Source organism: Lissotriton vulgaris, chromosome 9 (assembly GCF_964263255.1).
Source record: "Lissotriton vulgaris chromosome 9, aLisVul1.2, whole genome shotgun sequence".
Lineage (NCBI taxonomy): Eukaryota > Metazoa > Chordata > Amphibia > Caudata > Salamandridae > Lissotriton > Lissotriton vulgaris.
The window spans coordinates 164,675,954-164,691,761 of NC_141697.1; positions in this window are offsets into that span (position 1 = coordinate 164,675,954).

Here is a 15,808-nt window from a genome sequence, read left to right on the forward strand (position 1 = left end):
AGGAAAGATCTTAAGTCCTGGCTGTTTGTTCAGTAGTCTTGTCAGCCATTGCCTTTCCCTTTTCCGTTTTAGGTCTGAAGCGCCGGGACACTCCTCGGAGTAGCTGAGCGCTATATAAAACCTACCCTAACATAACATAACATAACATAACATAACATAACATAACATAACATAACATAACATAACATAACATAACATAACAGTGTTGCCCCTGTGATAATGTATCTAATCAATCAACCATGCACACTTTACTTTTTTGTAAATTGTATATGGATTTAAGAAGATGTTTATTGTACCTCTACTGAATTCACTAAATTTTAAACAATGTAGGCCGGCATTTTTATATTTGCAGCTTTTTCCAAATCTTTATATATGCGTGATACTTGCAAAGTTTCCTAGGGCGGCTCAAGTAAGAAGATAATCTTTACCAGCAGTATGCTAATATATGAATTGTTTGTTAAAATGTGATCTGCATGTTTGCCCTTCTGATTTTACTGTATTTTAAATGTTCGTACCCTTCAATAGGAATTTTTAATCTTCATGTATTCTTTCATGATAGACCTTGTATGAATTGAATAAAGATAAATTGATCGATTGATGTTATTTACACAGAGAACATAGCTTTAACATTAATGCTCCAACGGCATTGCCTCACCCTAAACACATTTCGTTTTTTAATCCAATACATCCATGGGCTAAATGATGTTTCAATTCAACAGACACCACAGAAACAGTTATTTCATGCATCCATGACTAGTACTGGGCCTACTTGCTGAAAGGCCCATTTGCAGATTAGGCCAGATAGTGAATTAAATTAATCTTGCAAATGTACCAAAAATATGGAGACAAAATAAGAACAATGGCATGCAAAAAATTAACTAGTCCCCCACTGAAACTTCAGGCCACCCCCACAACACTACATTTTAAATGTCAAACAAAATTGAAATAAATCCTGGTGATTGCCCTCTAGCGAACAACATTTTTTTACCTTACTTGTGAAATCTCAAATATAAAAACCTTACATACTTAAATCCAATGGTATATATGCAGCAGACAAAAAGAGTGATACTACCAGCTCCAAATCCAAATGAAAAGTGACCAGGAGACAGACAAATCACTGAGAGGAAAAGAAACAGGAAGTTGGAAATAAATGTTCCAATAAAAGGACTCCTGGCCAATTTGAGGAGTTTTTTTTTAACTCCATATTGTCAATTTAGGAAGATTTAGATGCTTCTCGAGGACAAAATCTTCCCAGGTTGCAGCCGGGGTAGATCATGCGTGTTCACATTCACGTACATCACCAGAAATCCACTAGATGTCGCTAGCACCGGGTAAAGCTGAGTTAGTGGCCACAAAATCTCGAGGGAGTTTGCGGGTGGCTAGCAAATCTCATGCCTCTCCCGAATGGCAAAGAACATTTGTGGATGCTCGCGAGCGCCCAACAAGTCACTTCTGCATGTGGGAAATGATATTTCAAGCATGTAAAAAAACACAAAACTCTGCTTTATTGCAGAGTTTATCTGTATTTCCGCGTTCGCCGTGGAACGCGGCGTTTCCAAATTCCCCAAACTCCGTGAGTAGAGCAAAGTTTTACCCAAAGGCCTACTTCTTGACATCCAATAAAAAAATAGCAGCTTGACTTGATTTACAGATAGATAATCAAGATCTCCTACAAAGGAATTTGCTTCTAGCTGGCAGCCAGCAATCAAGCAATTTGTGATTGTGATGTCATATTAATTTCATAATTATTTTATAATCCTAATTTAACAATGTTATTGGACACTATAAATTTGGATGCTCCGCATTTTTCCCTTTTTAAAAAATGCTAACCACATTGTCTAGGTTAAAGGAAAGTGAGATGGGGCCTCCTTTTAAGATCAAATTGGCTACTAAAAGCAGCTACAAACCTTGCAGTTTGGTAAATTGTAAACCACCACTTCCAACTCTTCCTTACAAAAGGAAGTAACCATTTTTTGCCCATCTTCCCAAAAGATTGCAGGTATGTCTAGACCTCCCAAAAACACCTCTACTGCCACCTTATCAACTCTCTGACTATATCTAAAAATCTGGATATAATGTTCAAGGAAGATATCAGTGGGTCAGGAAACCAAAAAAACATATTAAAGATTATTTCATTCAATGCTAACGGGCTAAATAATAAAATGAAACTTTACGCTATTGAGGCTTGGATTGTGGAGTATAATCCATCCATATGATTGTTACAGGAAACCCATGTTGCATTGACTAAGCTGGTTACATTTTCATTGTTTATGAAATGGGCTGGTTTTAGAGGTTTTTCAGCAGCCCCGGTGGCCCATCGTGGTGTCTCCGTGTTTATAGATAGAAATTTGAAAGCAGAGATCCATGAATGGGCAAGTGATATGCAAGGCCACAGGGTGCTGGGTTAAATGGACCATCTATTTTGCGTGGTTGACCTAAGTCAGTTTCTATACCCCATTCGAAAATACTACTAGACCTACAATGAGTTATTTTAGTCCATATTGCAAATTCTGGGTGTATGAGCGTTGTACCTTCTGAAGGAGATGCGTTGAGTCAGCAGCATACTGCAGCACAATGCATCTTTTCTGATCCCACAGGGGCAATGCATCAGGTTGACAGAAGATGCATCGGTTCTGCTGAAGCAAGCACATTAGGTCCACTTCTAAAGGTCCAGGAGTGAGGTGGCACCATTTGGTAGGGCAGACTCACTGATGGCAGGTGCAGAAGCTGGGTAGTTGGAATCCTTTTATGCCCCTGAGACTTCAGATCAGAAGGCCAGCCAACTAGCCCTTGGAGCCACTCTGGGTTCTGGGTTCCAGTCCTTCTCACTCAGATGACGAGGGCAACCGCTTTCGGCAGTAGGTCAGCACAGCAGGGCAACAGTTCCTTCAGAGCAGGTATCGAGCAGAGTGGCAGTTCTTTAGCAGCACAGCAGTCCTTGTTCCTGGCACCCTGGCTCCAAGCTCGCTGCACTGACAATGCTGTGTTGTTAGGTCTATTGTGAGGAGAAAGGGCACAGTCTATTCAGTTGTAAGTGGGGTTGTTATCAGCCCACTATCCTGCTGGTTGATGACCCATTGAGGCTCAGCTAATCATACTACTGTGTGACGGGCTGGGAGGAATTCAAAAAGTCTAATTGTTATATACACCCAGGCAGGTGACCTAAAGTAGGCTGCAGGCACAAATGTGCTGAGGTCAAGAAAATGGCAGCTTTCTAAAAGCGGTACAAAAGGGGGTGTTAATGGACGGAGCATCTGAACCAATCAAACACTCACACCCAGTCAAAAGATCTGGGTTTAATCCATCACCGTTCTTTAGCCCACTCTGCCACCCCAGTTAAGGCATGGCTATATGCAAATCAGTCTGACCCTGTGCCTCATGGGAACAGTCCAGCCCGAACTGCCAAGCCATGCCTTCCCTGGACCGGAAACAAGCTTCCGAGGACCGGTTTCTGGCATTCCAGTCGTCTTCAGCCCGGCTTGCTTGAATCCAGTGGCAAAGTGAGCAAGGGACTCACGTCTGAGCATTCCCTGCCACACTTATGGCAGCCAAAAGGGGTACAAAAGGGGGTGGTAATGGACAGAGCATCTGAACCAATCAAACAATCACACCCAGTCAAAAGATCTGGGTTTAATCAATCACCGTTCTTTAGCCCACTATGCCACCCCAGTTCAGGCATGGCTATATGCAAATCAGTCTGACCCTGTGCCTCATGGGAACAGTCCAGCCCGAACTACCAAGCCATGCCTTCCCTGGACCGGAAACAAGCTTCCGAGGACCGGTTTCTGGCATTCCAGCCGTCTTCAGCCCGGCTTGCTGCAATCCAGTGGCAAAGTGAGCAAGGGACTCAGGTCTGAGCATACCCTGCCACACTTATGGCGGCCGAAAGCGGTACAAAAGGGGGTGGTAATGGACAGAGCATCTGAACCAATCAAACACTCACACCCAGTCAAAAGATCTGGGTTTAATCAATCACCGTTCTTTAGCCCACTATGCCACCCCAGTTCACGCATGGCTATATGCAAATCAGCCTGACCCTGTGCCTCATGGGAACAGTCCAGTCCGAACTGCCAAGCCATGACTTCCATGGACCGGAAACAAGCTTCCGAGGACCGGTTTCTGGCATTCCAGCTGTCTTCAGCCCGGCTTGCTTGAATCCAGTGGCAAAGTGAGCAAGGGACCTCACGTCTGAGCATACCCTGCCACACTTATGGTGGCCAAAAGAGGTAGAAAAGGGGGTGGTAATGGACTGAGCATCTGAACCAATCAAACACTCACACCCAGTCAAAAGATCTGGGTTTAATCCATCACTGTTCTTTAGCTCACTCTGCCACCCCAGTTCAGGCATGGCTATATGCAAATCAGTCTGACCCTGTGCCTCATGGGAACAGTACAGCCCGAGCTGCCAAGCCATGCCTTCCCTGGACGGGAAACAAGCTTCCGAGGACCGGTCTCTGGCATTCCAGCTGTCTTCAGCCCAGCTTGCTTGAATCCAGTGGCAAAGTGAGCAAGGGACTCATGTCTGAGCATACCCTGCCACACTTATGGCGGCCAAAAGTGGTACAAAAGGGGGTGGTAATGGACAGAGCATCTGAACCAATTAAACACTCACACCCAGTCAAAAGATCTGGGTTTAATCCATCACCGTTCTTTAGCCCACTCTGCCACCCCAGTTCAGGCATGGCTATATGCAAATCAGTCTGACCCTGTGCCTCAAGCTATCTTGGCTGATGACGGCTGATAGCCAGAAACCGGTCCTAGGACGCTTGATTCCGGTCCAGGGAAGACATGGCTTGGCAGTTTGGGCTGGACTGTTCCCATGAGGCACAGGGTCATGGCTGATTTGTATATGGCCATGTCTGAACTGGGGTGGTGTGGAGTGCAAAAAAACTATGGATGTAGGCCCAGATCTCTGTACTGGGGTGAATGTATGACATTGTTCTGCAATCTGTCCATCAACTGTTGTTTTTGCATTTGTCACCCCGAGTGGGACGGGTATGCTCAGACGTGAGCCCCGTGCTCTCCACTCCACTGGAGTCAAGCTATCTTGGCTGATGACGGCTGATAGCCAGAAACCGGTCCTTGGATGCTGATTCCGTTCCAGGGAAGACATGGCTTGGCAGTTTAGGCTGGACTGTTCCCATGAGGCACAGAGTCAAGGCTGATTTGCATATGGCCATGTCTGAACTGGGGTGGTGTGGAGTGCAAAAAAACCATGGATTTAGGCCCAGATCTCTGTACTGGGGTGAATGTATGACATTGTTCTGCATTCTGTCCATCAACTGTTGTTTGCATTTGTCACCCCGAGTGGAACGGTATGCTCAGACGTGAGTCCCGTGCTCTCCACACCACTGGAGTCAAGCTATCTTGGCTGATGACGGCTGATAGCCAGAAACCGGTCCTAGGATGCTGATTCCGTTCCAGGGAAGACATGGCTTGGCAGTTTGGGCTGGACTGTTCCCATGAGGCACAGGGCCAAGGCTGATTTGCATATGGCCATGTCTGAACTATGGTGGTGTGGAGTGCAAAAAAACTATGGATTTAGGCCCAGATCTCTGTACTGGGGTGAATGTATGACATTGTTCTGCATTCTGTCCATCAACTGTTGTTTTTGCAGCTTTCTAAAAGTGGCATTTTTAAATTGTAATGATAACATTGACTTTACCATTAATGAAGGTTTATCATTACAATTTAATGGATACCAAACATGAAATATCGGCCTTCTGTTAATTAGGAATTACAGTTTATTAAATGTAATAAGGAATCCCCAATGTAATCCTACGGAAGGGGTAGGCCTTATAATAGTGAAAAGTAAATTTGGGAGTTTTTCTCTAGATATTTTCACTACCAGGGCAAGTAAAAATTAAAAGTATATGTCCTTTTTTGGTCCTCATTTGTGCAATAATCAGACTGGATTAAAGAAAGGGGGTCTCACTCTCGCCCTAAAAACGGAATAAAAAGTATATGTCCTACCTATTCATTACACAGCACCCTGCCATATGGGCTACCTGGGTCCTGCCTTGAGGGTGACATATGTAATAAAAGGTGAGTTTAAGGCTTGGTAAGTGGGTTTAAATGGCAAGTTCACATGGCAGTGTGACACTACATTCAGGCCACAATGGTAGGCCTAGGACATGTTTTAGAGGGCTACTTAAGTTGGTGGCGTAATAAGTTCTGCAGATGCACTATTAGCATTTAATTTACGCGCTCTTGGTATATGGTATAGCATCTAGAAGGGACTTGCAAGTAAATTAAATATGTCAAACATGTGTAAGCCAATTAAAACATGTTTTAAGGTGAGAGCACAAGCACTTCAGCAATGTTTAGCAGTGTTTAAGTGCACAGAGTTCTAAGGCCAACAACAACAAATTTGGCAAAATGTTGGTGGAGGTAGGCAAAACGTTTGGGGGTGACCCTGCAGAGAGGACCATTTCTAACACCAGATGTGGGTCCTGTGCTCATTGTGCCACTGGAACCTAGCTATTCAGGGATGATGGGCCTCAATCAGGGCGTACCTGGTCCTAGGTTGCTTACGTCCCTGCTCAGGGAGGACCTGGCCTGGCAGCTTAGACTGGACTGTTTCCATTAAATCAAGGTCAAGACTGAGTTGCATATGGTTGGGTCCAAAGCAAGGTGACATGGTGGGTATAAGATTGTGGACTGGGATGTGGCCCAAGCGATTGCCAGCGGCTGACATTAATTCAAGCATTTCATAATTTCACCTTATTTTTGTTGTAGATGTTAAACATGACACATTTTAAATTAGTATATCTCTAAAAACATGTCATGAATACATCTGGGTACCTACATGCAAAAAACACATTTGCAATGCAATAGGTCTTGCATTACAGAATGTTTGAGCTATCGGCATTGCATTTTTATGTGCAACAGCAATAGCTCAAATTTTAGTAATGCGAGACTTATTGCACTGCAAATGCTTGCTTTTAATTTTATGATGGTTAAGCCCGGGCTCTGCTCCTTGGCACAGTGTATAATCTTGGGCGCACGATCAACCACACACTCTATGCCAAACACAAGAGAACAGACTTTAAACTGTTGTAGGGTGGCGCACGCAGGTTCACATGTCCATGTACAAAGGACAGGTGCCATTCAGGAGCACTTTTAAGGTCAAACACACCAATATGGTTTCTCCAATTTTGCGATCATTTTATCTCTTTGTTAGGTGAAATGTAAATCCTAATTTAATCAATCTACAAATGAAAGCAATTTTATGACATGGGACACGTTTATTCCTTCAAATGTGCCCTGAACTACAGAGCTAATTTTAAAGACAAGGGAACCTTCTAGGTAAGCAAGGACCGATTCGGCGCCGAGAAGACCTGCTCTTCAGTTCCATCGCAAACCTAAGGAGCCTCCTTACGGGTCATCGCGCTCCGTGGCCAGGGTCCCATTGGCGGCTCAAGAGGTTATGTCCTGGCCAAGTTCCCCTGACGACTCTTTACCTCGGGCAATTCACTTGCAATTTACGCGCTACCTCTGGTTATCTTCAAGCCCTTGCGCTCCCTAAAGTTACCCAAGCCAGGGTCTCATCGGCGGTCCCGTAGGTTCCGACCTGGCCAAGGCCCCCTGACGTCTCTCAACCTCAGGAGATTGACTTGCCATTAATGCGCTACCTGCAGTAATTCTCTACAACCTCGTGCCTCGTAAGGTACCCTAGCCGCGAGGCCCCTGCAGGCTCTTCCAACCTCCTTCCACAACCAGTCCTTGTACTCGCCAATCGCGTTGAGGCTGATCACTGACGGGCAAGGCTAATCACGCCCTACCGCAGTACAACCCGGCTTAGAATCTATTAGTTGGCAGGCCGCTGGTCCGGATTTGGCCCTTTTCACCTTCTCTAGGTTTTTAAACCCAGGCAAGCATTGAAAGTCCTGATGATGATCCACTATTTATAACTGGATCGAAACGCCGTCGACATAATATGTGGTCTAAGCACTAGTTCACTATCATGTGCCAAAAATCATGTGTTTTCCACATATGTGAAGCAATTAGATTGTAAGATTACCCTTTTTGCTCCCGTTCCTTCTGAATGCCTGAAATTCCCTAGTTTAATGTACTTTGTATTGTGTGTCTAGTACTGTGGATACAGGACTGTGTCCCACTGCTCTATTTGTTGTTCTGTTTGAATTGTCCTATTTAATTATTGAATACATTTTGAAGCCCGGCTGGACTTCCTGTTCATTATAGTGCTTATTGTGGCCTATAATTATTGTAAGTTGTTAATTCCTCCTTGTCAAGGACCGCTGAACTACAGAGCTGACATCAACAAAAACTAAATTCATATTACTAACACTCATCCTACTACATATAAAAGAGGTTTCAAACCGCTGTAGCAAGAGGATACTATTGTCCGCCTTATTGCTAGCGAATAATGGGACATATTAGCAAGAACCTTGTTGAAATTATCACCTTTTTAGCGGCAGGAAACCTGTAGGCAGCCTTCTTAGAACAGCTATATACTCTAATATGTCAATGAGCTGTGTGACACTACAAGCAAATGTACCTAATTTAACTATAGTGTCTAGCTTTTACACTTTTATGTATTTTATATATATATTTTCAAAACTAGTGGCCCGCTCCAGTCAGCTCCTGTCTTGAAAGTTTCAGGTTGATTTGGTAAGCGGAGCCGAGAAAAAAGGGGGGCTCCAAAAAGTGTTTTCTGCATGCTATTTTCCACAGGACACTTTAGATACGGCTACAGCCCGAACTGCTGAACGGAATTACACCAAATTTAGCAAAAAAGATATGCTTGGTTAAGAAAGCGCCCTTTTCAGGTCTTGCCTACACAGCGCGCATGCGCTGCATAGGAGAGGAACTCATGTCATCAATGAGCTTTTCTCCCCAAAAACGTGCAAGCGTTGCAATGCTTTCTATTGCAACGTGTGCACGTTTGGCGATCTCCTTGCTGGAGCAAGCGGCTGGCATTTGTCAGCAATTATCGCAGCGCCAGCTGCTTACTCCCGCAAGTGAATTGCGCAGGCCGCCTCCTCTCTCCCCTCCCCCTGCTGCGAGGCGAGCGCACTTTTTAAAGCTCTATCCTCGTGGCTTAAGAGCCCAAAATAAATTACGTTTAGTATACTGCAGCCAATCAGAAGAGGAGTATCAGAAGAGGAGTACAACATTTCGCCTCTCACAGACTTCCAGCTCATCTTCTAGTGTTTCTTTGCACGTAAACGGGAGACCTTCCCTTGTCACTGCCCACTGCCTCTCCCTCTGCTGCTGAAGTTCCTAAGCAGGATGTATTTTGTGTGATTTACAGGTGGGGGTATGGTTAAGTTTCCTCATGCCAAGGGGGTGTGTTCTTCTACTTCAACTCACATTTGTGCGGGTCGGTGGCACTTTGTAAACCCTACTCCTCACCCGTCCCCTGACTCTCGCTTTCTACTCCGGGACAGCCATGTCGGACCAGGCTCCCTTTGACACCAATGTCATCACCCTGACCCAGTTTGTGATGGAGGAGGGCAGGAAAGCCAAGGGGAGAGGAGAGCTGACCCAACTGGTCAACCCCCTCTGCATGGCTGTGAAAGCCATCTCCTCCGCTTTCCAGAAAGCTGGGCTTGCCAACCTGTTAGTATCACTTCTTTCAGTCCCAAAGGGGCTAGTTTGCATGGTGAGATGTACCAGAATGCCACAAGCAATTTTACAAATAGCCTGCCAAGTCTTACCGAATTTGAGGGCGTGTCCTCAGTTTCTTTACAGCGGGTCTGTCTCTCTGATTTCTTTATAATGCAGATTTTGGAATTAAATTCCTCCATGAAATTAATAGAAACACAACAAGCTGTAATGATTCTGTGAAATATGAAATGTACTCGCCCATGCAAATATTTTTCTCGTCAAGAAGGTAACCTTTTGTTTAGAGTAAGAAATATATTAAGTTGAAAAATGATCGATACCACTTCCTTGCCATTGTTCCTAGTCTTTCTGAAACTTGGTGTAGATTCTGGATTTTAAGGTTTTAAGGCGCCTAGTGGGATGCCGTGTGCCTTTGCATGCTTTGTCACACAGTTTTTACCTGCCTGAACTTTGCAGCCTGTACATTCTAAATGCAATAGCGTTGCGCCACGCCTCAGCTTTAGGACTGCATTTAAATTTCCAGAAACAGCCATGCATAATATTGATGTATTTTTAATTTCTCAATTTAAGCTCAGATTGAGACCAAAATAGCCCTAGGCTCGCCAAACAAGAGGCACAAGTACGCAAATTGCGACCTCTCTCAGAACATTGCTTGGTTAGTATCAGTGGGCTAACTTTTGGAGACATATGTTGTGGGTTAAGTGTTTTATATCTTGCCCGGCCAATAACGTTGATCAGCACAGTAGTTCTTACCTGTGCTTTCCTAGAAGCCCACTAGGCCTTAGGGGTGCTTATCCAGCTGGTCCCCTGATTTTGGACTGGGGAGTAAATCGAGGCTTTGGACATCAAATATGCCAGTCAGTGGATGGGTCACTGATATTCTAGTTTTTTGTTCCAAATCCTGCGTTCCTCCTGGGCAAGGTCAGGATTGGCAAACTGGCTGAGGCCTTTGTAGCTTTCTCTGTAGACTGTTGGCCTTGGGTTCTGGCTGGCAAAGCTTCAGTCTCGGCTGCATCCTTCAGGGCACAGGTGATGGCCGCTGTCCCGGTAATGTGCAGAGAGTTATCCAAATGGTGAACTGACCAGCAAATGATCTTCCTCATCTGACTTGTCTGCGCACTGTGATGGCCCTGGGAGTGTGGCCATCCTAGGAGGGAAAGATTGTTACTCTTCTCTGGCACCACTTTTGTCCTGTAACATTTTGTCCTAGCACCTCAAGCCTCTTCGTCTCTGCCAGTTGGACTGCAGGCTCCAGAAACTATTCTCCTTGTGGCCCTCGCTACACTACAAACATTTTACTTCCTCACTAGCAGAAATTTCTAGTTTAACAAGCGAGAGCAGTTCATAAAGTTCAACTTTTTTCTTTAATTCTACGACTTGTAGTTTTGATTTAATGATAGGATTTTAAAAAGGATTTAAAATCCCATAATGCAAAGAAAATCCCTTGACTTGAATAGCAAGTCTCGCTTTGGCATTGACTGGTGGACTTTTTCGTCCCCTAACTGTGTGACATGGGTTCAGTGCAAAGGAATGGTGATATGGGTCCTAGATTAGGCAAGAAAAATGTTTTCTTTGACCTCTAGTTGTGTAGCAACAGACAGCGCTAAGCATGGTTCAAAGGGTTGCTTGGCCACAGCTGCTCACCATTGGTTGGTATACCCCCGTTTGGGGTATTGCTCTGCGACCGACCCCTCAAATTTCCAATGAGTCACTTGTTCATACCAAGATTTTTCTTTGCATTCTGAAACTTGTAGTCTTGTTCAGCCTTTGTAAAACCTTGCATATGTATCTCTCTGCACAAAGAAAGAACCTGGACTGGCTGAGTTATTCAAGTAAGGGGAACTTGAGAGCCTTGGTTTTGCACCTTACTGCTCACAATGACCCGGTCAGTGTTCCAAGGTCCAGGCACGAGTAGTTTATTCAGCTCAGACTACTAATTAGGATTCAATACTAGGCTGATGAATACTACAAATACTCGTAAGAAAAGGAAACAAGCAAATTGATGATTACATAATTGTATATATATCATAGTATAATATGTATATAACAGTATAATATGATTGTAAAATAACCTTTGTACAGTGGTATGGCCGGTCATTGTATGCTATGGTATGGCCTGTCATTGTATGCTATTGTATAGTATGGTATGGCCTGTAATTGTATGCTATGGTATAGTATGGTATGGCCTGTCATTGTATGCTATTGTATAGTATGGTATGGCCTGTCATTGTATGCTATTGTATAGTATGGTATGGCCTGTAATTGTATGCTATGGTATAATATGGTATGGCCTGTCATTGTATGCTATGTTATAATATGGTATGGCCTGTCGTTGTATGCTATGTTATAATATGGTATGGCCTGTAATTGTATGCTATGGTATAATATGGTATGGCCTGTCATTGTATGCTATGTTATAATATGGTATGGCCTGTCATTGTATGCTATGTTATAATATGGTATGGCCTGTCGTTGTATGCCATGGTATAATATGGTACGGCCTGTCCCTGTATGCTATGGCATATTACGGTATGGCCACTCACTGTATGCTATGGTATAATACAATATGGCCCGGAATTGTATCTACACTATGGTATGGTACTGCATGGCTTGTCATTGTTGTTGTATGCTAAGGTATCGGCTGGCTTGGCATGTACTCTCATTGTGAGGTGTGGTCTATCATATGGTATAGTATGTCATAGTACGGAATGTATGTTATGGCCTATAATGCTATGTTATGGCCTATAATGCTATGGTATAGCCTGCCATTGGTAGTATGGTATGCCCTGTCATTGTATAGTATGAAATGATCTGTCATTGTATAGAAAGGTATGGCTTGTCATTGTTTAGTTTGATACGACCTCTCATTGAATATTATGGTACGGTATAGACTGCCACTGTATGGAAAGGTATGGCTTATCATTGTATGCTATGTTATGGGTATGGTGCAGTGTGGCATGGCCTGTCGGTATATGGTATGGCCTGACATTGTATGGTATGGTATGGCCTGTGATTAAATAGTATGGAATGGTTTGTATTGTATAGTGTGCCATGGTCTGTCATTGTATGATAAAGTATGGTGTAGTCTGTCCTTGTATGGTATGCTATGGCCTGTCATTGGATTCCTTGATAGGGTGTGGCTTGTCGTTGTAGTGTATGGTATGGCCTGACATTGTATAGTGTGGAATGGTCTGTACTGTATAGTGTGACATAACATGTCATTGTATTATATGGTATGGTGTAGTCCGTCATTGTATAGTATGCTATGGCCTATTATTGTATACTATGATAGGGTGTGGCTTGTCATTGTAGGGTATGGTATGGCCTGACATTGTATAGTTTGGTGTGTTATTCTTTTGTGACAATGTACACATTGAGCTACAAGAGAAAGTGCAATAGGAGCAAGCAAAAAAGGGCTTTACAATATGAATATATTTTTACGCCAGAATGTTCTTTATAACACATAATTGTGCAAAAATAAACCAGTTGAAAACACTCTGTTTTTTGCATAAAACATTTTAGTCATGCCCAAGGCATCCCATAATTCATAAAACGCATCCCAAAAAAGGGTTTTGTTGCAATCTAAACGAGTGATTACTTTAACAGAGATGGCGCAAAGCTATTAATGTTTTTTAAAGTCATTGTTAAAAGTAACAGTAACAACTGGTGGTCTTCTGGTGTTAAAAGTAGAATGGGGAAGATGAAGAGTAAAAGGGAACAAATGCCGAAAACAAGTGGTGAAAGCAATAGCACAAAGTACAAGCATTGGCATGGCCAATAGGTCTCGCCTTTGCGGCATTATAAGTGTTTAGCCATGCAACAGTTGATGTTGTTGCACCCTGGATATTGTGTGGGAAAACTAAACACTTATAAGGTCCCAAAGGCGAGACCAATTGGCCATGCCAATGCTTGTTTTAAATGGTGAAAATCTGTTTAGTAGTTGCTGAGAAAATCAAAAAATAAAAGTTTGGATATTTAGAGGCGCAGTGGATCCGCGGAAGCTCCCGACAACGAGCTTTATTCTAATTGGCTGTCAACACTCGAAACCAGGAAGTGTTGGCAGCCATCTTGTGACTCAGGAGCGGAGTAACAAGAATACAGGAAAACAAAGGTGAAAAAAAAGAAAAGGGAGAAGGGTAGAAACTCCCTGACTCTCAAGGCCTGCTCAGGGGGTCCCTCAAGTACCCCCAGGGCCAAAAAAAGCTTTTTTCTTAAAAGAAATTGGCGAGATTCGCACACCCCACGCAAATTTTGGCCAAATGTCTTTTTTTAAACGAAGCGCACCCTGCCCTCTGAGTTATCTGGGGCACTTAGTCATTATTAGGCCCCGGGTGGGCCAAGTCCTGGGGGCATGGAATATTGTTAGTGTGGGGTCCCAGGGAGGCCCCCCGCAGCCCGGGGGACCGTCACCCCGGGTTTTTTATAAAATATGTGCGGGGGGCACATGCCCCCACGAAACCCCTGGGACCACCACCCCGGGGCTTGTTTTTAAAAAAAACTGTTAAGGGGGCTCAAGCCCCCCCACACGCCTCGTGGACCGCCACCTCCCTGGGGCCCTAAGTATTTAGTGCGGGGTTCCATAACAGACCCCCGAGCCAAGGGAAACTGTACGCCAGCAGCTCCCCATGTGGAAAAGAAATGTCGGCTCATGCAGGACGCGGAGAGCCGGCGGGACCATGGGGGCAGTGGGGCTCCCCCCACGGTCCACAACAGATAGGGCCTCCCCCACCAGATGGGGTCCCCGCGGCTAGAATTGGCCGGGGAGGGGGGCCACACAGCCCCCCATCCCCAAATTTTGTTTTTTTTAAAAAGGCCGGCCCTGGGATGGGGTTCCCGGGACCAATAGAGGCATCAGGAAGGGGGCCACGCAGCCCCCTCCACAAAAAAAAGATGTGGCCATGCCAGTGCTTAATTTGTGCCGGTGCTATCCGGTGCTCAGCACCGGCACTTAAATGTCAGGGCCGGGTCTAAGAATCTTGACTGCTGACTGTAAAAATAAATATAACTTTCTTTATTGTACAGCCCGCCCTCACTGCCTGGCTCCCGCTGCAGCGTTTTCATATCCCGCCACCGGCCGTCGACTCCGAGTCACTGTAGTCTCTCTCATCATAAATCATGTGTCACTCTGTGACTGACTGTTACCGTCACGGCGTTTGGGACCGGGTAACCGTTTAGTGTTGAAACACCGTCAGCCGCAGCTGCAACTGTGACATTGACTCTGACTGACGTCGTGAAATGCACCCAGCCCAGGCAGGCACCCTCAGCTGCCCCTGCCCAGGCCAACTCCAAAGCGATTCAAGGCAGCGAATATTTAATAAATAATATATGCATGCAGTGTGACTGTGTCTGAGAAAAAAACTGAAGTAGTTAGCTTGCGTTTCATCATTTTTTCATCATCATGGCCGGGCGCCTGGCGGCCGGCCGGCTGCAGAGTTGTTGATAGTTTCTGTTTGACGCAGGTGGGCAGGTCAGGGGCATCGGAACGGAAGTTGCCAGGTGGAGCCGGGCTGGAGGGGCCAAGCCGCCAAGGGTTGTGCACAGAATTCAGCAGTGGAGTCATAACTCTCTATGTCTCTCTATGTAACATCACCAGTTCTGAGACAACGTCAGAGTCGGAGAACTCGACCCTTCTTAGAAGAGTTCCATTCACACACTCCTTTCAACCATCTTATCTGTCTATCCTCTGACCTTTCCATCTATCCATTCATCATCCTTTCACTTTTTCATCCGCCCACACATCCAACTAGACTTTAATCAATCCCTCTAGCCTTTTACTGTTTCATAGATAAAATCATTATTTCACCTATCAGTACATCCCATCCCATCCCTCTTTGTACCCCACAAATCCTTTGTCTCATCCCTCATCATTTCCCACACCTGTTCATTCTTCCATTTACTCAGATTCACTTGTCAATCCTTTCACACTTTAGTCCATCATTTCACCTTTCCTATATTCGTATTTTCAGCCTTTCATTTTGTACAGGCTTTCACCCTGCAATCAATTCATTCACCCTTGATTCCTTTCACCCATTTATCCGAACTTTCCCCTTTCCTTCGTTCTTCCCTTTCATGTTTTTTTGCTTTCATTCACCCTTCTTCCCTTTCTTTATTTCACATTTGTATCTACTCATCTTTCTTCTTTACTTTTACATTTTCCTCTTCCTGTGGTTCCCTATTTTTATAATTTTTTGCTTCTTCACTGTGCCTATCAGCCTAA